General features: G+C 42.7%; 1 pseudogene; it reads right to left on the bottom strand.

The window, feature by feature from the left end:
- Positions 1-232: 232 nt before the first annotated feature.
- On the bottom strand, positions 233-7508 carry LOC121015454 (deoxycytidylate deaminase-like; annotated as a pseudogene).
- Between the last annotated feature and the right edge of the window lie 13221 nt (positions 7509-20729).

Genomic DNA, 20729 nt, shown 5'->3' with positions numbered 1-20729 from the left:
TACATGGCAGGCCATCTATAGCCTCCTTCATTTTAAGCCCTAAATCAATCGTTTAAACAAATGTAGATTCCATGTGACAGAAGAGACAGGAAGATGTGTGGCTTCCTATTGTTTAGATGTCTACTTTTGCCGTATTGACTATTAAAAAGTTACTGTAACCTCAAGATGAAGGCATCAGCATCTTCTTAGCAGGTGATAATTCCAGTCTCCCAGAGCTTTAATGAGAAGTGACTCACCGAAGCTTCTGCCTAGGTCTGCTGTTCACTGAATCAAAATCGATGAAAGTCTTGCCTATGCTTCCCAAATGTAACCCCAGCCAAATCAAATGGGAGCCTCGTAGCTACTGTCTCATCACTGTCACGGTGTAAATCATCAGACATCAAAATAACTCCTTTTATACCTGCCTGGATGATAAGCTTAGCACATTCGTTACATAGGAACAAGGAAACGTACCTTTCACACCTGTGGTGTGCAATCTGTGTTCATGATGGCATTCAGCTCTGCGTGGCACACGTCAGGGTGTTTGGTATTTAGCTTGCTGTCTGCCATTTCCCCCCAAGGGATCTGGTCGTCACGGAACCTGCTTGGCATCCCACTGTATCCTGTCCCCATAATCATGTTTTCTGCACTCATGAATCACGCTCTGACCTGGCAGCTGGGATCTTTGCTTCTTGGTGTCGATAAGAAGGCCACTGCCAAGGGACGCCTGGGTGACTCAGTCGGTTGAGTGTCCGACTTCGGCTCAGGTCATGATCTCGCAGTCTGTGAGTTCGAGCCCCGCGTCGGGCTCTGTGCTGACAGCTCAGAGCCTGGAGCCTGCTTTGGATTCTGTGTCTCCCTCTCTCTTTGCCCCTCCCCCACTCATGCTCTGTCTCTCTCTCTCTCTCTCTGTCAAAAATAAATAAACATTTAAAAAAATTATAAAAAAAAAAGGCCACTGCCATGAAATACTCAGCCCATCCCACATAGTTGCCCCTTTCGTGCAGAAAACCCCATTTAATGCTAAACCTGGTTGGCTAGACCCCCTCCCAGTCACCCACACTGGGTCTGCAAGCCTGCAGGCTGTTCTGGTCCCCAGCCACTGCCACCAAAGCACACCCAGGCCATTCAGTGATCTCTTAAATTAGCCATTTAGCTCATTGATTTTCAGCGTTTCATTCTGAAAACAGAAGCGTTTTCAAGTCTAGGCAAAAATGGAGGGAGCTTCAGGGGTGATTTCAATACAGTTCTCACTATTCTTAGAAAGTAGAGTAGCCAGGGGCACCTGGGTGGCTCAGTCAGTTAAGCCGCTGACTTCAGCTCAGGTCACGGTCTCAGTTTGTGGGTTCGAGCCCCACATCGGGTTCTGTGCTGACAGCTCGGAACCTGGACCCTGCTTGGGATTCTGTGTCTCCCTCTCTCTCTGCCCCTCCCCCTCCCCTTCCCCCGCTCATGCTCTGTCTCTGCCTCTCTCTCTCTCTCTCTCCCTCAAAAGTAAATAAACATTAAAAAAGAAATTTAGAAAGTAGAGCAGCAAACACATCACAGCTTTGCAAGGTTTGAGCAACAAAGTAAAGATATGAATCGAGCCGCTGATGGGTAGACTCTTGTCCGAAACTGGGCCGTGTGTCTCACAGGTACTGATATGTTGTGTTTTTATTGTTCTTTAGCCCTAAATTCTTGTACATTTTTAGCATGATTTCTCCTTGGATCAATGAGTTCCCCAGAAGTATGTTTTTATACCAAGTATACGTGCAGCTATAAACAGTTACCTTTTTCTGCGGATACTGGTATGCTTTGATTCCTCCCTCTCTATCTTTCTGGTACCTACTAGTGGCTTGGCTTTGCCGTCTCCGTGAAGCTCACAGAAAGCTCAACAGTCTGTGTTGGATGATCTGCCCGTGATCTTTCGGAGCTTTCTGGGTGTGTAACGAATCGCTTTTTTCTTTTGTTGCTTTTTATCTCCTTTCATTAACGTCTTTGTCTTTGCCTTTTGACAATATAATTATTATGCATCTTGGTGTGGGTCACTTTGGATTTATCTTATCTGGCGATTGCTTTGGGCTTCCTGGATCTGGATGTTCGTTTCTTCCTCCATGCCATGCACGTTGCTGGTCATTTCTATGAACAAGTTTTTTGCCCCCTTTTCTCTCTCCTCTCTTTCTTTTTTTTTGTTTTTTTATTTTTTTTTTCTTTTCAACGTTTATTTATTTTTGGGACAGAGAGAGACAGAGCATGAACGGGGGAGGGGCAGAGAGAGAGGGAGACACAGAATCGGAAACAGGCTCCAGGCTCTGAGCCATCAGCCCAGAGCCCGACGCGGGGCTCGAACTCCCGGACCGCGAGATCGTGACCTGGCTGAAGCCGGACGCTCAACCGACTGCGCCACCCAGGCGCCCCTTTCTCTCTTCTCTTTCTGAGACCCGCGTCATAACGTGTATATGAGTCTGCTTGATCATGTTCCATAAATCCTGTAAGCTGTCTTCTCTCTTTTTCATCTTTTCTCCTCTGTATCTCTTACCCTCTCTTTTGTATTTTTCCATTCCTTATCTTTTTACTGCATTCAGGACAAGTGCCTCAGAAGTATCTTCCTTCCCTCTAAATCATTCCTCAGCTATATCTATTATGCTCTTTGACACATCCATGGAGTTCATTACATCATCAGTTTACCTTTAATTTCTAGATAGTCGCTTCTTTTTTTTAAAATATGAGATTTGTTGTCAAATTGGTTTCCATACAACACCCAGTGCTCATCCCAACAGGTGACCTCCTCAATGCCCATCACCCACCCTACCCTCCCTCCCACCCCCCATCAACCCTCAGTTTGTTCTCAGTTTTTAAGAGTCTCTTATGGTTTGACTCCCTCCCTCTCTATTTTTTTTCCTTCCCCTCCCCCATGGTCACTTCTGATAGGTTTTTATGTACAGTTGTCTTTGTAATTACATTCTCAGTTGTCTTTCAGAATTCCACATTCCAATTCCAACAACCATAATATTTTAGTCCTAGGCAATTGACTTATATTGTTTTGTGTTTCTACTGGCATAAGGGCTTGGTATTCTTTGAGGTCATAATTGTTTTTAAATTTTTTTTTTCAACGTTTTATTTATTTTTGGGACAGAGAGAGACAGAGCATGAACGGGGGAGGGGCAGAGAGAGAGGGAGACACAGAATCGGAAACAGGCTCCAGGCTCTGAGCCATCAGCCCAGAGCCCGACGCGGGGCTCGAACTCACGGACCGCAAGATCGTGACCTGGCTGAAGTCGGACGCTTAACCGACTGCGCCACCCAGGCGCCCCATAATTGTTTTTAATCTATGTGAATTTGGCCAGCATAATTGAAGAAATCTTTTCTCCAAAGACAATTTGCCTTTGCCCGGACCGCTATTGAGATCTGGCCTCAGATTGGGTGTTTCAGACCCAGTTTTCACTTCCTTGCAGCACACTTCCTCTGGAACTCATCCCAGGGATACCATGCCCTGCTCTGCTTCTGCACCCCTAGTCTGGACCCTGTCACCCTTGGTTCCCCACTGCCCCATTTTCTGCTTTTCTGGTGTCAGCCATATACTTCTCTGGCATCCCCTCGGCATCCTGGAAGCCCAGTTTCTGCCTCTTCTGCTGCAACAACTCCAGGCTCTGCTTGTGTTGGCTTTTCATCTGTCATACATTTTCTCTGACTGTTTGCTTTGGAAGAAGTAGAGTTAGAGAGATCCTGACCTTTGTGTGTCACAGCCTCTAAGAATATGTCCTGTCTGTGTTCTGTTTGCACAGTAGGACCAACTAGCCTCATGAAAGAAAAATGGAGTCCTTGATCTCACACTGAGATTTAAACATAACTGTGTTCTTTTCTTTCTTCCTTTCTTTTCACCAAGCAGGAGATAAGTATGGGGAGAACCAGATCAGTTAGAGAAAAAAATGATGAAACTATAGTTTTCCTTGCAGTGGCTATAATCTATACACAATAAGCAATTTTCTGGCTGGGATATGAAAGGATGTGGAAGATCTTTGTTTCCATAGTAACACCAATAATTTCAGATATTATAAAAATTGTACTTATCTATGAAACTATTGATAGAAACAAGGAAACCCCCAACAGACTGATTTCCAGAGAGAGGCACAGTTATGGAGGCAACGTTGGAGGAGAAAGCCTGCCAACCCCCTTTACACACAGCTATGGAGGCAACATTGGAGGAGAAAGCCTGCCAGCCCTCAGAGAGATGAGCCGGGAGTGGTGGAGGTGAGCTGGGGTCAGTGGTTTCAGAGACCCTGAAATATAGCAATAATTTACTTGACTAAACAATTCTCCCTGGCTTCCCACTCCTGTTGTGCTGAGAAAAGGACAGTGTGGGTGGGGCCGTAAAGCAGAAAAGACTCTGGCCTCATGTGTCCTTGCGATTTCTAGAAACAGATGGCTTTTCTACCACGGACTCAAAAAATGAAACACGTTCAACTCCCACCAGGTTCCAGGATCAAACACTGATGAGACCAAAGTAGTCAGACGTGGCAGGAACTGCTGTGACTCTAGGAGGTAGACTAAGAGATGAGGTCAATTTTAAAAACTGCCACCTAAGCCAAGATTAATTTCATACTTGGGGCAATCTGAGTAATCACCTCCTTGCTTTAGCAGTCATGTATTGGAAAGAGATTGCACAGTCTTGGAAATAAAAATGGAGAAGTGTGCCTGGGTGGCTCATTTTGTTAAACATATGACTTCGGCTTAGGTCATGATCTCTCGGTTCATGGATCTGAGCCCCGCATCGGGCTCTGTGCTGATGGCTCGGAGCCTGGAGCCTGCTTTGGATTCTGTGTCTCCCTCTCTCTCTATCCCTCCCCTGCTCACACACTCTCTCAAAAATAATAAATAAATGTTAAAACAGAGTTATTTAAAAAGTTATTTAAAAAAAGCAATAGAAGGGTGCCTGGGTGGTTCAGTTGGTTGAGCGTCCAACTTCCGCTCAGGTCAGGATCTCACAGTTCGTGAGTTTGAGCCCCACGTCGGACTCTATGTTGACAGCTCAGAGCCTGGAGCCTGCTTCAGATTCTGTGTCTCCCTCTCTCTCTGTCCCTCCACCGCTCATGCTCTGTCTCTCTGTCAAAAATAAATAAACATTAAAAAAAATTTAGAAAAAGAAATAGAAACAAAGTAGAGGAACTGAGTAATTCAGTCTCCACATTGTCTATGGACAATGTCTAGCACGTCATAAAACATCATGAGGTATGTGAGGAAATTGAGATGCATAAAAATAATAAGAAGAAGAAACAGATCAACTGATAACCCAGATGTTGAAACCAGAAGAAAAGAAGCTTAAAATTAGTATTATCAATATGTTTGGCTTGTGTCACTGCCTTTTTCCATTCAAAATACATGAAGCCTTTTTCCAAATGAAGCCTTTTTCCATTCAAAATACATATATGCATTTAGAAATTTATAAGTCAAGCTAAAAAGAATGGGTGAACATATGGGGAATCTCATAGAATGTATGAAAATTTTAATAATGCACAGAATGTGTTCTGGAAAAAGAAAAGCATATTGGAAGACCTTACCAACAGAATAAACACTGCAGAAGAAAGAGTCAGTGATCTGGAAGAAAGGGTCATAAAATTTTCTGAAAGAAAACACTGGGGAAAAAGGCTGAAAAGCTAAAATAACTGAACAATATCTTTGACTTGGGTTATAAGAATTGGATAGAGGCAGAACACTGCTTTTTAGGAATAATGGTCAAATTTTCCCCAGTGTGGATGGAAGAATATGAGTTCACAAAATTCAAAAATCCTAGTAAATCCCAAGCAGGATACCTTCCAAGGAAACCACACCCACGTATGTCATAGCGAATATGCAGAAAACCAAAAATAAAGAGAAAATCCTAAAAGCAGTCACGACAAAAAGCCAGTATGTATAGGACAAAGGTAAGAAGAGTATTGCCTTCCCACTAGAAAGGTAAGCTAGAGGTCAATGGAATGGTATCTTTCCAATGTTGAGACACAAAACTGTAGACTTAAAATTCTACAGAATGCTGGAAATACCCAGCAAAACTATCCTTCTGAACTAAAGGTCAAGTAAAGATATTTTCTGATAAATGAGAGCTGAGAGGATTTGTTGCCAGTAGACTAAGAAATGCACCTGGCAGTCTTTCAGGATAAAAAGAAACAATACCAACTGTAACTCGGATATAAAGGAGGGACTGGAGAGATCTGGGCATGGTAAGTCACAGGAATACTTCATAATGATAAAATGATCAATTCATAAAGAAGGCAAACAAATCCTAACTGTCAATGCACCTAGTAACAGAATTCCATAATTCATGATGGGAAGATTGGTAGAATCAAAGGGACAAATAAATAAAAATCATGATTGGAGATTTTGACACACCTGTTTTCAGTAACTGATAGAATAAATGAACAAAAATCAATAAGGGTATAGAAGATTCAAACAACACTATCACCAACATGACCTACTGAGCATTAATTACATCTTACAAATTCCGAATATATGTTTTTTCCCACCACACACGAAACGCTAATCATTGGAGACCACACGCGAGGCCATAAAGCAGTCTCAGTAATATGAGAGAATTGAAATCACTCTGAGTGTATTCTCTGATTACCATGGAATTGAATTGGAAATCAATAATAATAAGACATCTAAAAAAAGTCAAATATTTGAAAGTTAAGCAGCAAAATTCCACACAATTCATGGGTTAATGAAGGATTCAAAAGGGAGATTAGAAAATACTTGTAACTGAAGGGTGATAAAGACATAGCATATCAGAATGCATGAGATTCTTCAAAAGTGGTGCAAAGCAAGGAGCCACAGAGTTCAAATACTTGTATTAAAACAACAGTAAAGAAAATTTAAAATCAGTGATCTAGGCGTGCCTCTTAAGCAAGAACAGAGGTGCTTGGGTGGCTCAGTCAGTTAAGCATCCGACTTCGGTTCAGGTCATAATCTCACGGTTCGTGAGTTCAAGCCCCGCGTCAGGCCCTGTGGGGACAGCTCAGAGCCTGGAGCCTGCTCTGGATTCTGTGTCTCCCTCTCTCTCTGCCCTTCCCCAACTCGCTCTCTCTCTGTCTCTCAAAAAAATGAATAAACGTTAAAAAAAAAAAAGAAAAAAAAAGAGGCAAGAACAGAACAAAGTAAACCCAACAGATTAATTCAATTGATACTTATCCAACATGATCAAGACAAGAGAGAGAAAAAACAAATGATCCGTATTAAGTATAAAAAGATATTACCACACATCCTTATTAAAGGAATATAGTGGGACTTGTAGGAAAACTTTATGCCAATATATTTGAAAATGTGGATTAAAAGCAAAAAGTTCCCTATTTATGATCTCTGTGTATCCCTAATAAGAAAAACTTACAAAGAAATGATAAGAAAAGAAAAATTAACACCAATATTTCTTATAAACTCAAGTACAAAAACCCTTAACACAATTTAATAAAATCTAGCAGTGTATTGAACAGGTGGGGTTTACCCCAGATGAGGAAGATCAGCTTGATATTTGACAATCGAACATTTGAATTCGCCATGTTGGCAGAATATAGGAGGGTGATCATATTATTTCAACAGATACAGGTAAAACATTTGAAACACCCACCACCTCCTCATGATAAAAACTTCCAGTAACCTAGGAATAAAGGAGAACTTTCTCAATTTGATGAAGGGCGTCACCTGCTAACACCAGACTAAATGGGGACATTGTATGCTTTTCCTCTAAGATCGGAGCCAGGAAATGCTGACTGTATTCAGCATTGCACTGGTTGTCCCATCCTTATTAACTAAGAGCTAATAAGGCAAAGAAAGAAATTACAGCCTCAAACTATCAAACCAGAAGCTTAGCTCTCTTTGTTTGTAGGTGACATGATAATTTATATAATGGAGAACATTTACTCCTGTTGCGGGCTCTTTTCTCAGCCCAGAACCTGCCCAGGTAGTATACAGTCTGCAAAGTACACAGCCCAATTAGCAACATAATAAACTAATCTGGGACAAAGGAAGATCATGGATTATCTCATTAAAATGGAAATCAATGAGCTCAACTATTTTTGCTTCATCTAAATTTTAAAATAAACGTAAACAGCAGCAAAACCAACACAAAAGAAAATTTATAGTGGCTAAAACTGTATATAATAATATTTAGATCTGTACAATGCCATTTGGGAAAGTTCCATTTTGTTTTTTTAATTTTTTTTAAATAATTTTTTTTAACGTTTTTAATTTATTTTTGAGACAGAGAGAGACAGAGCACGAACGGGGGAGGGGCAGAGAGAGAGGGAGACACAGAATCGGAAGCAGGCTCCAGGCTCTGAGCCATCAGCCCAGAGCCCGATGCGGGGCTCGAACTCACGGACCGCGAGATCGTGACCTGAGCCGAAGTCGGCCGCTTAACCGACTGAGCCACCCAGGCGCCCCGGGAAAGTTCCATTTTGGTGTGAATAATGGCTATAAAAGAAAAACCACAGAAGCAAATCCTTTACAGGTAAAATTCAACCTCTGAATTGCCAGTTACCTTTTACCATGTACATATATTTTTTTCATATGAAAAAGAGTTGATCCAGTGAATACAAATATATTTATATTTAATAAAATATAAATATAATATTTTGTTTAAATAAAATATAAATAAAATTGGGGAAAAAAAAGAAATCATTTCATTGTGGTTTTAAAATAAGGGAATTAAACTGGCCTAATGGAATTTACGTGGTATACTTTTTCATAGATACTTTAATTCGGAGATTTAAGCAGAATGCCTCTCCAAAGCCAGAGAAATTAGGACTTTTAGATTACAAATGTGAAAAAGAGATCTCATTTAAGGCTAACGGTAACTGTGGGAAAAAATATGGGGGAAGTAGCCACAGTTAGATAAAATCCTCTGCTTACGGCAAAGTCTTACTACAAAGCTCCCCACATCAATGTAGTTCACTTCCAAGGTACCAGGTCATGTTTGCCTTCTCTCCTTAAAGTGATGGGTTCAGATAAGGATCCCAGCAGATGAACAGATGTCACTGCAGGTGACTGTCCACATCAGGCACTGAGGTTTTAATTCAGAACCAGTGAGTCTGAATAGCATAGAATTCTCGGTGGGGACTGTCTTTAGACACTATTGAAGCGTGGGAACTTGACGGTGGTGAATGTCTGTATTTCACCACTAGACGTCACTGGGAGTTAGTTACTGAACAGACCGGCGGTCTTGAAGTCTCCCTATGAAAGAATTCATTGACTTTGTGTATATATTATATCTTTTGTTTGTTTGCTTATACAAACTTGGTTTCAGGCACCTCCTGTGTCCTGCCTCACGCGTCCTCAGCCCAGCTGTTGCAAAGGCAACTGGTTAGAGAATCTAGCTGCAGCCACTCTGCCTGTCTCCTGCGTTTTTGTGCTAAGAATTTTCTCACGTTTCTCACGTTTTCGCCAGAGTTTCTCATTCTTTAGGTCAGGAAAGAGGTCCAAGAAGTTGCATTTCTTACAATTTCCAGATGATGCTGATTCTGTTGGTCTGGGGATCACACTGTGAAAATGACCGTAGTATTTTACTTTTGAGAAGCTTAATTATTTTACCTTTTACATTTAGATCTACAATATACCTGGACCTGATTTTTGTGCATGGTGTAAAATAGGAGTAGCGTCTTATTTTTTTCAATGTTAGTCACTTGATTAATACCAGCGATACGCAATACCAATTACATTGTGTCCATATAGATGGATCTGTTTTTTTTTTACGAGTGACTTAACATTAAAAAAATTTTTTTTAACTTAATTTTTTATTTTTTAAAGTTTACATCCAAATTAGTTAGTATATAGTGAAGCAATGATTTCAGTAGATTCCTTAATGCCCCTTCCCCATTTAGCCCATCCCCCCTCCCACAACCCCTCCAGCAACCCTCAGTTTGTTCTCCATATTTATTTTATTTTATTTTTTTATTTTATTTTATTTTTTTAAATTTTTTTTTCAACGTTTATTTATTTTTGGGACAGAGAGAGACAGAGCATGAACGGGCGAGGGGCAGAGAGAGAGGGAGACACAGAATCGGAAACAGGCTCCAGGCTCTGAGCCATCAGCCCAGAGTCCGACGCGGGGCTCGAACTCACGGAGCGCGAGATCGTGACCTGGCTGAAGTCGGACGCTTAACCGACTGCGCCACCCAGGTGCCCCTGTTCTCCATATTTATGAGTCTGTTTTGTTTTGTCCCCCTCCCTGTTTTTATATTATTTTTGTTTCCCTTCCCTTATGTTCATCTGTTGTTGTTTCTTTTTTTTTTTTTTAATGTTTATTCATTTTGAGAGAGAGGGAGAGGAAGAGAGAGAGAGAGAGAGAAACAGAGACAGAGTGTGAGTGGGGGACGGGGAGAGAGAGAGGGAGACACAGAATCTGAAGCAGGCTCCAGGCTCTGAGCTGTCAGCACAGAGCCCAATGCAAGCCACGAACCATGAGCTCATGATCTGAGCCGAAGTTGAATGCTTAACCGACTGAGCCATCCAGGCACCCTTATATGGATCTGTTCCTGAACTCGTTATTCTGCTTCCATCTTCTGGAAGTCTATCCCTGTGCCATTAATTATTTTAGATTTATAAGAAATCTTAATACTCCTAAGAGTAACTCTTCACCTTCAAGTGCACCTCGTGGAAGAGGAGGAAAAATGAGTTTTTTTTTGGGGGGGGGGCTCCATAAAGAAAAACCAAAGTTACTTGTACATTTTAGAAAACAGATGTTGACTTAAACATACCTATCAGGGCAATAGTTATTAATAAGAAAACAATACAGAGTTATAGGCTTTGGGGAGGTTAAGGGTTACTTTCATAAGCCAGAGCAATAGTCTCTGAAGTCTAGAAATCAACAACATCCCTGTTTAAAAAAACCACATTTGAAAGTGAAGAAGGTTTTGAAAAGTGAAAATATCCAGTGTTATGGGCTGAGCTGTGTCTCCCTGGAATTCATATGCTAAAGCCCTAACCCTTAGTATCTCAGAATGTTACTGTATTTGGAAATAGGCCTTTAAAGAGTAGTTAAAATGAGGCCATAGGGTGGGCCCTAGTCCACTATGAGTGGTGTCCTTAAAAGAAGAGGAAATTTGGACCCAAAGAGACAGCACGGATGCACAGAGGAAATATGAGGTGCAGACACAGAGGTAAGATGGCTGTCCACCTACAAGCCAAAGAGAGAGGCCTCAGAAGGAACCAAACCTGTTGACATCTTGGTCCCGGACTTCTGGTCTCTAGAACCAGTAGAAATCCATGTCTGAGCCACACAGTCTGTGGTACTTTGTCATGGCTGCCCCAGCAGACCAATACAAAGTTTTCTTCTAGTGAATTGGGCAGTGGGCAAGATAGCAAAGTAAACAAGCATACAACAGTCCTTGCAGGATAATAAATGAACATTACATAGCATTTTCAGAACATATTACGGAAAAGCAAAACCTTCTTAAAATAGTTTTTGTAGAGGATGCTCTAGGTAGAACTTTGAGTAAACAACACACAGCAAAAGCGTATCCTTACCTACTTTCTATCTGATAACAAGGGTCCTGGCAAAATAAACCAGATCCAAAAAAAAAAAAAAAAAGCGATCAGTACATCCCTAGTTGTTGCTTACTCCATCCACTGAGCTTGTTGTTTTTAAATTCTTTTAAATGTTTATTTATTTTTGAGAGACAGAGCGAGACAGAGCGTGAGCGGGGGAGGGCTAGAGCGAGGGAGACACCGAATCAGAAGCAGGCTCCAGGGTCTGAGCTGTCAGCACAGAGCCGGACGTGGGGCTCGAACCACGAGCTGTGAGAACGTGACCTGAGCTGAATTTGGATGCCTAACCGACTGAGCCACCCAGGCGCCCCCATCCACTGAGCTTTTAATTACAGTGGTTAGAATTTTTATTTCTAGAACCTTTAATTTGCTATTAAAAAATCTTTCTCGTAGGTTTTGATAATGGCTTTTTCTTTTCTGGTATTATTTCTTTTTATATCTTTCAGCTTTTAAAATATAATTTTCCCTATGTGTGATTTCTTGAGGGATCTAACGTATTACTTATCTGTCTGCTAACTTAACTTCATGATGAATTATTTTTCTCCGTGTTCTTTAATTTTGGGTTGTGCCCTTATATTAGGAAAGGCTTTATGTGTGGGAATCCTTTGCAGCTTGTTGATGAGGGCGGCTCTTTTGAGATTAACTTTGTGTTAAAATTCACCAAGTGTCACAAGGAATCATCTGTTATTTTAATTTACTGCATTGTGTACACAAGTAGAATATTGTGAACTCCAATATCACACTTGTGATTAGTAATTCTTACAATGAGAAACAAGCAAACAAAGGAGCCAACATTCAGGGAATACACAGATGGACAACTTCCTCTTCTGTACAATTGGGTGTGTTTTTCCTGGTCCCTCCTGTCACTGAAGGAGACAGCAGAAGCCTCCGTGGCAACTTTCACCTATTTGCCTGGTCTCAGGCCTTGTCACCTGATTCAAGCAAAGCGGCCAGAACAACTAATCTTCAGGCAACCCACACAGCGTCTTATATGCTCATGCGCCATGTTGGTCTTGCCAGTTTCCCATTTCTTCTTGTTTTATTCTCTGGGTGTTTCCCTTATTTCATTATGAATGCAGCTCTGCATTAAAAAAGAACCAAAAGGGGGCGCCTGGGTGGCGCAGTCGGTTAAGCGTCCGACTTCAGCCAGGTCACGATCTCGCGGTCCGCGAGTTCGAGCCCCGCGTCGGGCTCTGGGCTGACGGCTCGGAGCCTGGAGCCTGTTTCTGATTCTGTGTCTCCCTCTCTCTCTGCCCCTCCCCCGTTCATGCTCTGTCTCTCTCCGTCCCAAAAATAAAAAATAAAGACGTTGAAAAAAACAATTTAAAAAAGAACTAAAAGACTTAAAAATCTTGCATTTCTGAGGGTTTTTATTATATCCCCTTTGCAAGCTGTGGAGCATGCCTTCTTGCCAGAGTTTGGTATATTTGCACACAGGAATCCAAGGGTCATATGAGAAAACAATGCCTTAGGTGTGAAAGTGGAAGGAAGGACTGAAGTTGGATTGAACGGGTGGGGAGTAGGAGGACAGGGAGGGGAGGTCCAGGGAGCTGAGGTGAAGGTGAGGTGAACCATGGCTACCGAGCGGGGAGGAGCAGAACACGTGGATGGAAGCAGACAGGAGCACAGGAAGACACAGGAAGACAGGAACACAGGAAGAATTTCAGATCCCAAAGTGCTGTTAGAAAATATTCAGTTCTTTCAGCACAGCCATGTTGCTGATGAGGAAACGGAGGCCAGATACTGATATGATTTCACCAACTCACTGCATCCAGTGGGTGTCCCAGCCTGGAATTATCTTGATGCTCAGTCCAAAGCTCTCTTAGTACAAGAGATTTGGTGTGAAAGGCGAGAAGCGCACAGAGTAGATGCAGGAAATGTTGCTGGAGGTCAGCCAGACAGAAGAGAAACAGGAGGCAGAGTGTGGTGGAGGAGTGAGAAGCTCAGTAAAAGGCACGTGGTCACCAGGGACAGTGGATTTCTACCGCAGGGAAGCTGAGGTTTCTGTGGGGGAGGGCACATCAGATGAGTGTGTGGGGCTGTGTGGGGACGGCGCTCACATCTGGGTCTTGTGGAGGGAGAAATTCAAGAGCTGTGATGGTATTTGGGGGGCACCCAGCAAAGGCTGTTAGAGAAACACGAGGGTGCTCAAGGCCTGAACACCAATGAGCCACAAGGAGGGCCTCAGGGAGGTCTGGGGACATGGACGATGCCCTGCTCCCTGAGGGTGGGCACCCTGCTAGCTGAGCTCCAAACACCTCCCCTGTTTCTCCTTTGGGGCTCCTGTGTCCAGGGAGCACACGACTGTCAGTGACCCGACAGCCACTCCGTCTTGTCCCCAGTTTGCTGTCTCTCTTGAGAAGCCCCCCTCCTTTCTCCTCCTTCAGAACTTGTCTTCTGTTCACTGAAGGTGAGCATTCGTGCAGAAGTGGAGCTGGCTAGTGTTGGGGAGGAAGAATTCCCTCTGCCCTTCAAGATTCTTCTAGCTGGACTAAACTGTCTCATTTAACAGGAGACAGATTAACAGGAGAAAATCAAATTTAGTTTTGTATATACAGGGGTTCCACACAGACATAGGATTTCAAAGACAGTGAGGCAACATGAAGTTGATGTGAGCTCGGGAAAGGGGTAGAGGTCTGAGGATACAAAGGGGAGGAAGACCATTGGTGAGAAGGTGAGAGGAGAGCTTTGGAGAACAAAGGTGCCCTATTATGCAGATGCAGATAAGTTTCTTAGGTAAAGAGGAATCTCTCTTAATAGTTCTCTTCCTGGTACAGTCTCTTTTTCCAGTGTAAATTTAGACAGTTCAAGGGGAGGCAAGAACTTTTCCCGGATCTGCTGGGTTTTGATTACTTTTAACTCACAGTAATATTCATGCCAAAGTGGCCCATCTTGGGCGTGGCCTGCCATCAATCCCTATGCTGAGAAAGTCACAGATCCTCATTGGAACCATGACTCATGTGCCAGCTGTTTCCTGCACCCCTGGTTGTGTCTCACCTCTGCCCACAGGAGCTGAGCTGAAGATTGAGTGGCTCTGCTCCACTTCAACTTCCAACCCTCTTCTGTTCCCTTCTCCTCCTCCACATTCTCTTCCTCCTCCTTCTATTACCCACAACTGTACTTGCCTGTTGGTGGGTGTTGAGCCAAAAGACACAATTGAGCCAAAGAATAGGACAAGGAAGGGTTTTACTTGCAACAAGTAAGGAGAACGCCGGGGAGATTTCCCAAAGCAGTGCTTCCCCGAACAACAAAATTGAGGAAGTTCTAAATGAGGGTGATGCACACATTCTCATGAAGGGGGTTGTGCAATGGGGAATTCAGCATGGTACTGGGGCAAAAGTCATCTGAAGGTGACAGAGTTCAGGTCAGTCATGAGGCCAGCAGGAGTGGGCATTACCGATTCCCTGGCTCCAGTAGCTTCCAGCATCTGGGTGCTCTGAGGAGTTCACATCCTATGAAGATAACTCAAGAGCGTGTGTCAGGTCAGTCTTGACTTTTGAAGGTCTGGGAAATTTACCACTGATTTCTTGTGATAGCATTAGGCTATCTCCTGGCCTGATAGTGGCTGTTCTTACCTTCTTTTACAGGATGGCTGTGGGCCTAAAATGACTTTTCTTGTGTCAGGAAAGCTATGTTTTGTCTTTTTGCCCACTGGGACCCCTAAATCTTTTTGCTGACAGTCTGTCTTCTGGCCCCCTTCTCCTTCTGCATCTGTTATGACCATTGGTGTCTCTGCCCAGGTCCCAACACTTTGGTCCCAAAATGACATTCCTCATTTCCTTATCATTCTTCGTTCTCCTTCCTGCCCAAACCCACACCAGACCCCAGCCCCTCCACTCTCCCCACACTACACTCATGGCTGTAAATTTTTGGAGGCTTATAATTTACAGGGTCCAGTGCAAAAGGCAAATGGGAGGCCTCCTACTTAAACAGCAGGAAGAAAAGTGCTTTCCAAGGCCTTAAAATAGAAAACTTCTCCTTTCTTTGAAGTCTTTATCACTCAACCTGTCACGGAGTTTCTTGTCACCGTTGTGGTTTTTTGTTGTTGTTGAATGTGCTAACTGTTGCTCACTCTCCTGTGGGCACAGGGACTCAGAGGGCAAGTGTGGACTGTTTTAGGGGCCTGGGGGCACCGCCCCCTCGTTCTTATTTGCATGTGTTTAATAATTTTTGATCAAAATGCAGACATGTCAGTAGGCTAAGACACTGAGGTAATTAGGATATATATTTTTTGGAATGGAGATGTGTGTGCCTGTTCTTTTGTTCAGTGTGGTGGAGGGGGTTCAGTCTGTCTCATCTAGGGGCCTGGGTTTGTGTCTGCTGCTGCTTTCACAGCCCTCTCCCCTCTCTCCTTTCTTTCTTCGTAGGTAGGGGTGTTGGCCTGAGGGCTTTGTTCCTATTCACTGTGAGTATTCTCTTTGGGATACGCTTCAGGATGATTTATCTTTATAGGAGCCAAGAGCAGGCCTTCCCCAGATGGGCTACTTTGTCCCTAGCATTATTTTGAGTTAAAAGCAGCCAAAACCCAGCAAATTCCAGAAAAGGTCTTTACCTCTCCCTCACCTGCCTGCCTGTAGCAGGAAGAGAGCTATTAAGAGAGATTCCTCTTTTCCTAAGAAACGTATCTGCATAATAGGGCACCTATTTGTTTCCCAAACCTCTCCTCTCACTGTCCTGCCAGTGGTCTTCCTTTCCTTTGTATCTTCAGGCTCCTACACCTCCTGAACTCACATATGCTTCGTGTCACCACACTGTCAGTGTGGATTCCCCATACATTTGCAATTAAATTTGATTTTCTCCTCTTAATCTACCCCGTGTCCACCTGAGTTTTAGTGCAGCTAGAAGGAACTTGAAGGGCAAAGGAAATTCATTCTCTCTGATATCTTCATCCTCTTGTCCCCCCACCAGCAGGAACTGCCTTTGGTTCCCTGCTGGCTGACCTGCTTGGGACAGAGAAGGGGACACTACCTCTGCTTTGGCCCAGTCTTCTCCTCAGCCAGGTGCTTTGTGTTTCAGTTTGGGGACTGGGCCTTTTGAGTGTTCCTGATTTTGCCTCAACTGGTGGAGCCTCTTAGTCTGGGATAAGGTGTGTTCCTGTCCCTTCCCCCACTGGCTCTTCCTCCAGCTGCAGAGTGGCTCACTGTGCCCTGAAGTAGTGGGGCTCTCTGCCCTTCCCACACCAGGTTAAAGCTCCTTTCTGACCTTCTCCTGCTGCTGCTGTTGTCAGGCCTCAAGCTTGTGCCAGAGGAAGGCAGTTCCTTGGTCTGTATCCTGGACTCCAGCCTGTCAGGAGCGCTGGGAATTTGATGGACAAAAGCCTAGAGATACAGTGAATTTCCCAAGTCTGTGACTCTCAGGGCCTCCCAGTACTCAACGAGCCTTCAGTCATTTGTTAACAGTTGGAGCTGAATTATTCTTTCTGGCTTATGGAGCCTCTGGCACCTGTCTTTAGTAAGCGAGGGTTTGCATACTCTATTTTCTTGGGTGAGTCTGTATTTCCCTAGATATTGGGTTAACCAGTTGATCTGATCCTTTAGTTCTGATGGATTCAGGAGAAGTGATCTTGATCATCCAGCTTTTCAAAATCTGAAGTATGGGAGTGAGCTCTTTCTAATTTTCTATGTTCTTGTCAGAACTTTCCAAAAAAGATGATCTTTCTCTTTGAGATTATTTCTCTTTCTTGGTCAACCAAGAAACAACAAGACAAGCCCAAACACATTATCCAGATGATATAAAGCACAAACAAATACTTACGAGTCTTTAAACACTTAAGAACACCCTGGAAGTAGAAGGTCAGCATGTCCCAGAAGGCCAGCTCATTCAAGCAGGAAGAGTAAGAAGGGAATCTGGATACATGATTCCAGAACAGTCTATTAACTCCATGTGCTACAAATTCTCATGGTTTTGTTATGCCCAGAATTCGTGATCCCCAAAGACCACCAGGGAGCTGAGTCTGATGCAAAAGCAAAGAGCCTTTATTCGAGCTAGCTCGAGCTCAATCACCTACCTGCACTGACGCAGCGGTGAAATGCTGGGGAGAGAGAGCGAGTTTCAAAAGCACAAAGGTTTTATAGGGGTCTAGGGGCAGTTGGTGAGTAATGGCTGCGGCCTCAGCCGATTGGCTGGGGAAGGGTCGGGGTCCCCTTAGGCAGGTCGCGGGGTGTGTTTTGATCGGGAAGTTTGAATGGGTAAGCGGGAGGCTACTCAAGGGGAGGAGGCGTGGTCAAGGTGGAGGACACAGAACAAGATGGAGTCAGCCGGTGTGGGCCCGCCCTTTCAGTTTCATATTACAAATAATGGGAGACTTGCTTTAGGATCCTGTGTGAACTTCATGATTATTAACATAAACTTGTATCCTACAGAAAACTGTGTAATCTTCTCAGTTTATCAAGTAGGATTACAACTACTACTTTTTGATACTTAATACACTTTATGTCACAGTAATAATCCATAACCTTTAAGAATAATTTGATGTCTGAGTTGAATTATTCAATCATTCAGAAATAATCATCGAGTGCCTACCACTTGCCAGGTCCTGTTGGATTTGGGATCCAGTTCCAGTGGGGATAGAAACACCTGAGCCAACCACTGAGTCAAGATTCTGAGAGGGCAAACACCAGGAAGGGTCACCGCTTGAGTAAATACTGTTTCAAGCAGGCTTGTTTTAGTCTAGAGTCTGCACATTAAAAGAAGACAGCACACCAAAATATATAGTTCATGACTGATGTGTTCTTCTTCCCAAGTAGACTAAAAGCCTCTTGAATAAAGCAATTGCACTGTGAACACTGTATTGTCATGCATGGAGCAAGGTGCTTGGTTCCAGGTTGGTGCTAAGTGACTGTTTGGTAAGTGAATATATATTACTGCAAGAGACACAGAGGGGGTATTCTTCAGATGTTTCAATGTCCTGTGGTGTCTCTGATGGCAACTGATTCTCCCCTAAAAATAATGGTGAACTGGTTGTTGCTGATACGCTTATACAGGCAATCATGGGGAAATCCTGAAAAGAAAATAGAGCAAGTGTTTAAAAAAAACCAAACAACAAGGGCTCACTATTATTCAACATATATTGGAAGTCCTAGCCTCAACAATCAGCAACACAAAGGAATAAAAGGCATCCAAATTAGCAAGGAGAAAGTCAAACGTTCACTCTTCACATGATACTCTATATGGAAAACCCAAAAGATTCCACCAAAAACTGCTAGAACTGATCCATGAATTCAGCAAAGTCTCAGGATACAAAAATCAATGCTCAGAAATTGGTTGCATTCCTATATACCAATAATGAAGCAACAGAAAGAGAAATGAAGGAATCGATCCCATTTACAATTGCACCAAAAACCATAAAATACCTAAGAATAAACCTAACCAAAGAGGTGAAAAATATGTACACTGAAAACTATAGAAAGCTTATGAAGGAAATTGAAGAAGACACAGAAAAAATGAAAAAATATTCCATGCTCATGGATTGGAAGAATAAATATTGTTAAAATGTGGATACTACCCAAACAATCTACATATTTAATGCAAACCCTATCAAAATAACATCAGCATTCTTCACAGAGCTAGAACAAACAATTCTAAAATTTGTATGAAACCAGAAAAGACCCCTAATAGCCAAAGCAATCTTGAAAAAGAAAACCAAAGCAGGAGGCATCACAATCCCACACTTCAAGCTTCAATATTACAAAGCTATCATCATCAAGACAGCATGGTACTGGCACAAGAAAGGACACTCAGAGCAATGGAACAGAACAGAGAACCCAGAAATGGACCCACAAACATACAGCCAACTAATCTTTGACAAAGCAGGAAAGAATATCCAATGGAATAAAGACAGTCTCTTCAGCAAATGGTGCTGGGAATACTGGACAGAGACATGCAGAAAAATGAACCTGGACCACTCTTACACCATACACAAAAATAAACCCAAAATTGATGAAAGAGCTAAACGTAAGACAGGAAACCATCAAAATCCTAAGGAGAAAACAGGCAGCAACCTCTTTGGCCTCGGCTACAGCAACTTCTTACTCAACATGTCTATGAAGGCAATGGAAACAAAAGCAAAAAATGAACTATGGGACCTCATCAAAATAAAAAGTTTCTCTATAGTGAAGGAAACAATCATCAAAACTAAAAGGCAACAGACAGAATGGGAGAAGGTACTTGTGAATGACATATCAGATAAAGGGTTAGGATCCAAATTCTATAAAGAACTTATCAAACTCAACACCCAAAAAACAAATAATCCAGTGAAGAAATGGGCAATAGACATGAATAGACACTTCTCCAAGGAAGACATCCAGATGGCCAACCCATATGTGAAAAAATGCTCAACATCACTCATCATCAGGGAAATATAAATCAAAACCACAATGAGATACCACCTCACACCTGTCAGAATGGCTAAAATTGACAACTCAGGCAACAACAGTTGTTGGTGAGGATGTGGAGAAAGAGGATCTTTTCTGCATTGTTGGTGAGAATGCAGGCTGGTGCAGCCACTCTGGCAAACAGTATGGAGGTTCCTCAGAAAACTAAAAATAGAACTACCCTACGACCCAGCAGTGGCACTACTAGGTATTTATCCAAGAGATACAGGTGTGCTGTTTCAAAGGGGCACATGCACCCTAATGTTTATAGCAGCATTATCAGCAATAGCCAAAGTATGGAAAGAGCCCAAATGTCCATCGATGGGTGAATGGATAGAAGATGTGAGATACACACACACACACACACACACACTGGAGTATTACTTAGCAATCAGAAAGAATGAAATCTTGCCATTTGCAACTATGTGGATGGAACTAGAGGGTATTAGGCTAAGCAAAATTAGTCAGAGAAAGACAAATATCATATGACTTCACTCATATGAGGACTTTAAGATACAAAATAGATGGACATAAGGGAAGGGAAGCAAAAATAACATAAAAACAAGGAGGGAGACAAAACATAAGAGACTCTTAAATATGGAGAACAAACTGAGGATTTCTGGAAGGGTTGTGAGTGGGGAGATGGGCTAAATGGGTACATTAAGGAAGACACTTGTTGGGATGAGCACTGGGTGTTATATGTAGGGGATGAATCACTGGATTCTACTCCTGAAATCATTATTGCACTATATGCTAACTAACTTGAATGTAAATTAAAAAAGAAAGAAAGAAAGAAGGAAGGAAGGAAGGAAAGAAGGAAGGAAGGAAGGAAGGAAGGAAGGAAGGAAGGAAGGAAGGAAGGAA

Source organism: Herpailurus yagouaroundi, unplaced genomic scaffold (genome assembly GCF_014898765.1).
Source record: "Herpailurus yagouaroundi ecotype Mexico unplaced genomic scaffold, PumYag 207, whole genome shotgun sequence".
Taxonomy (NCBI): domain Eukaryota; kingdom Metazoa; phylum Chordata; class Mammalia; order Carnivora; family Felidae; genus Herpailurus; species Herpailurus yagouaroundi.
The sequence above is the reverse complement of the archived record's forward strand: the minus strand, read 5'-3'. Positions and strand labels throughout refer to the sequence as shown.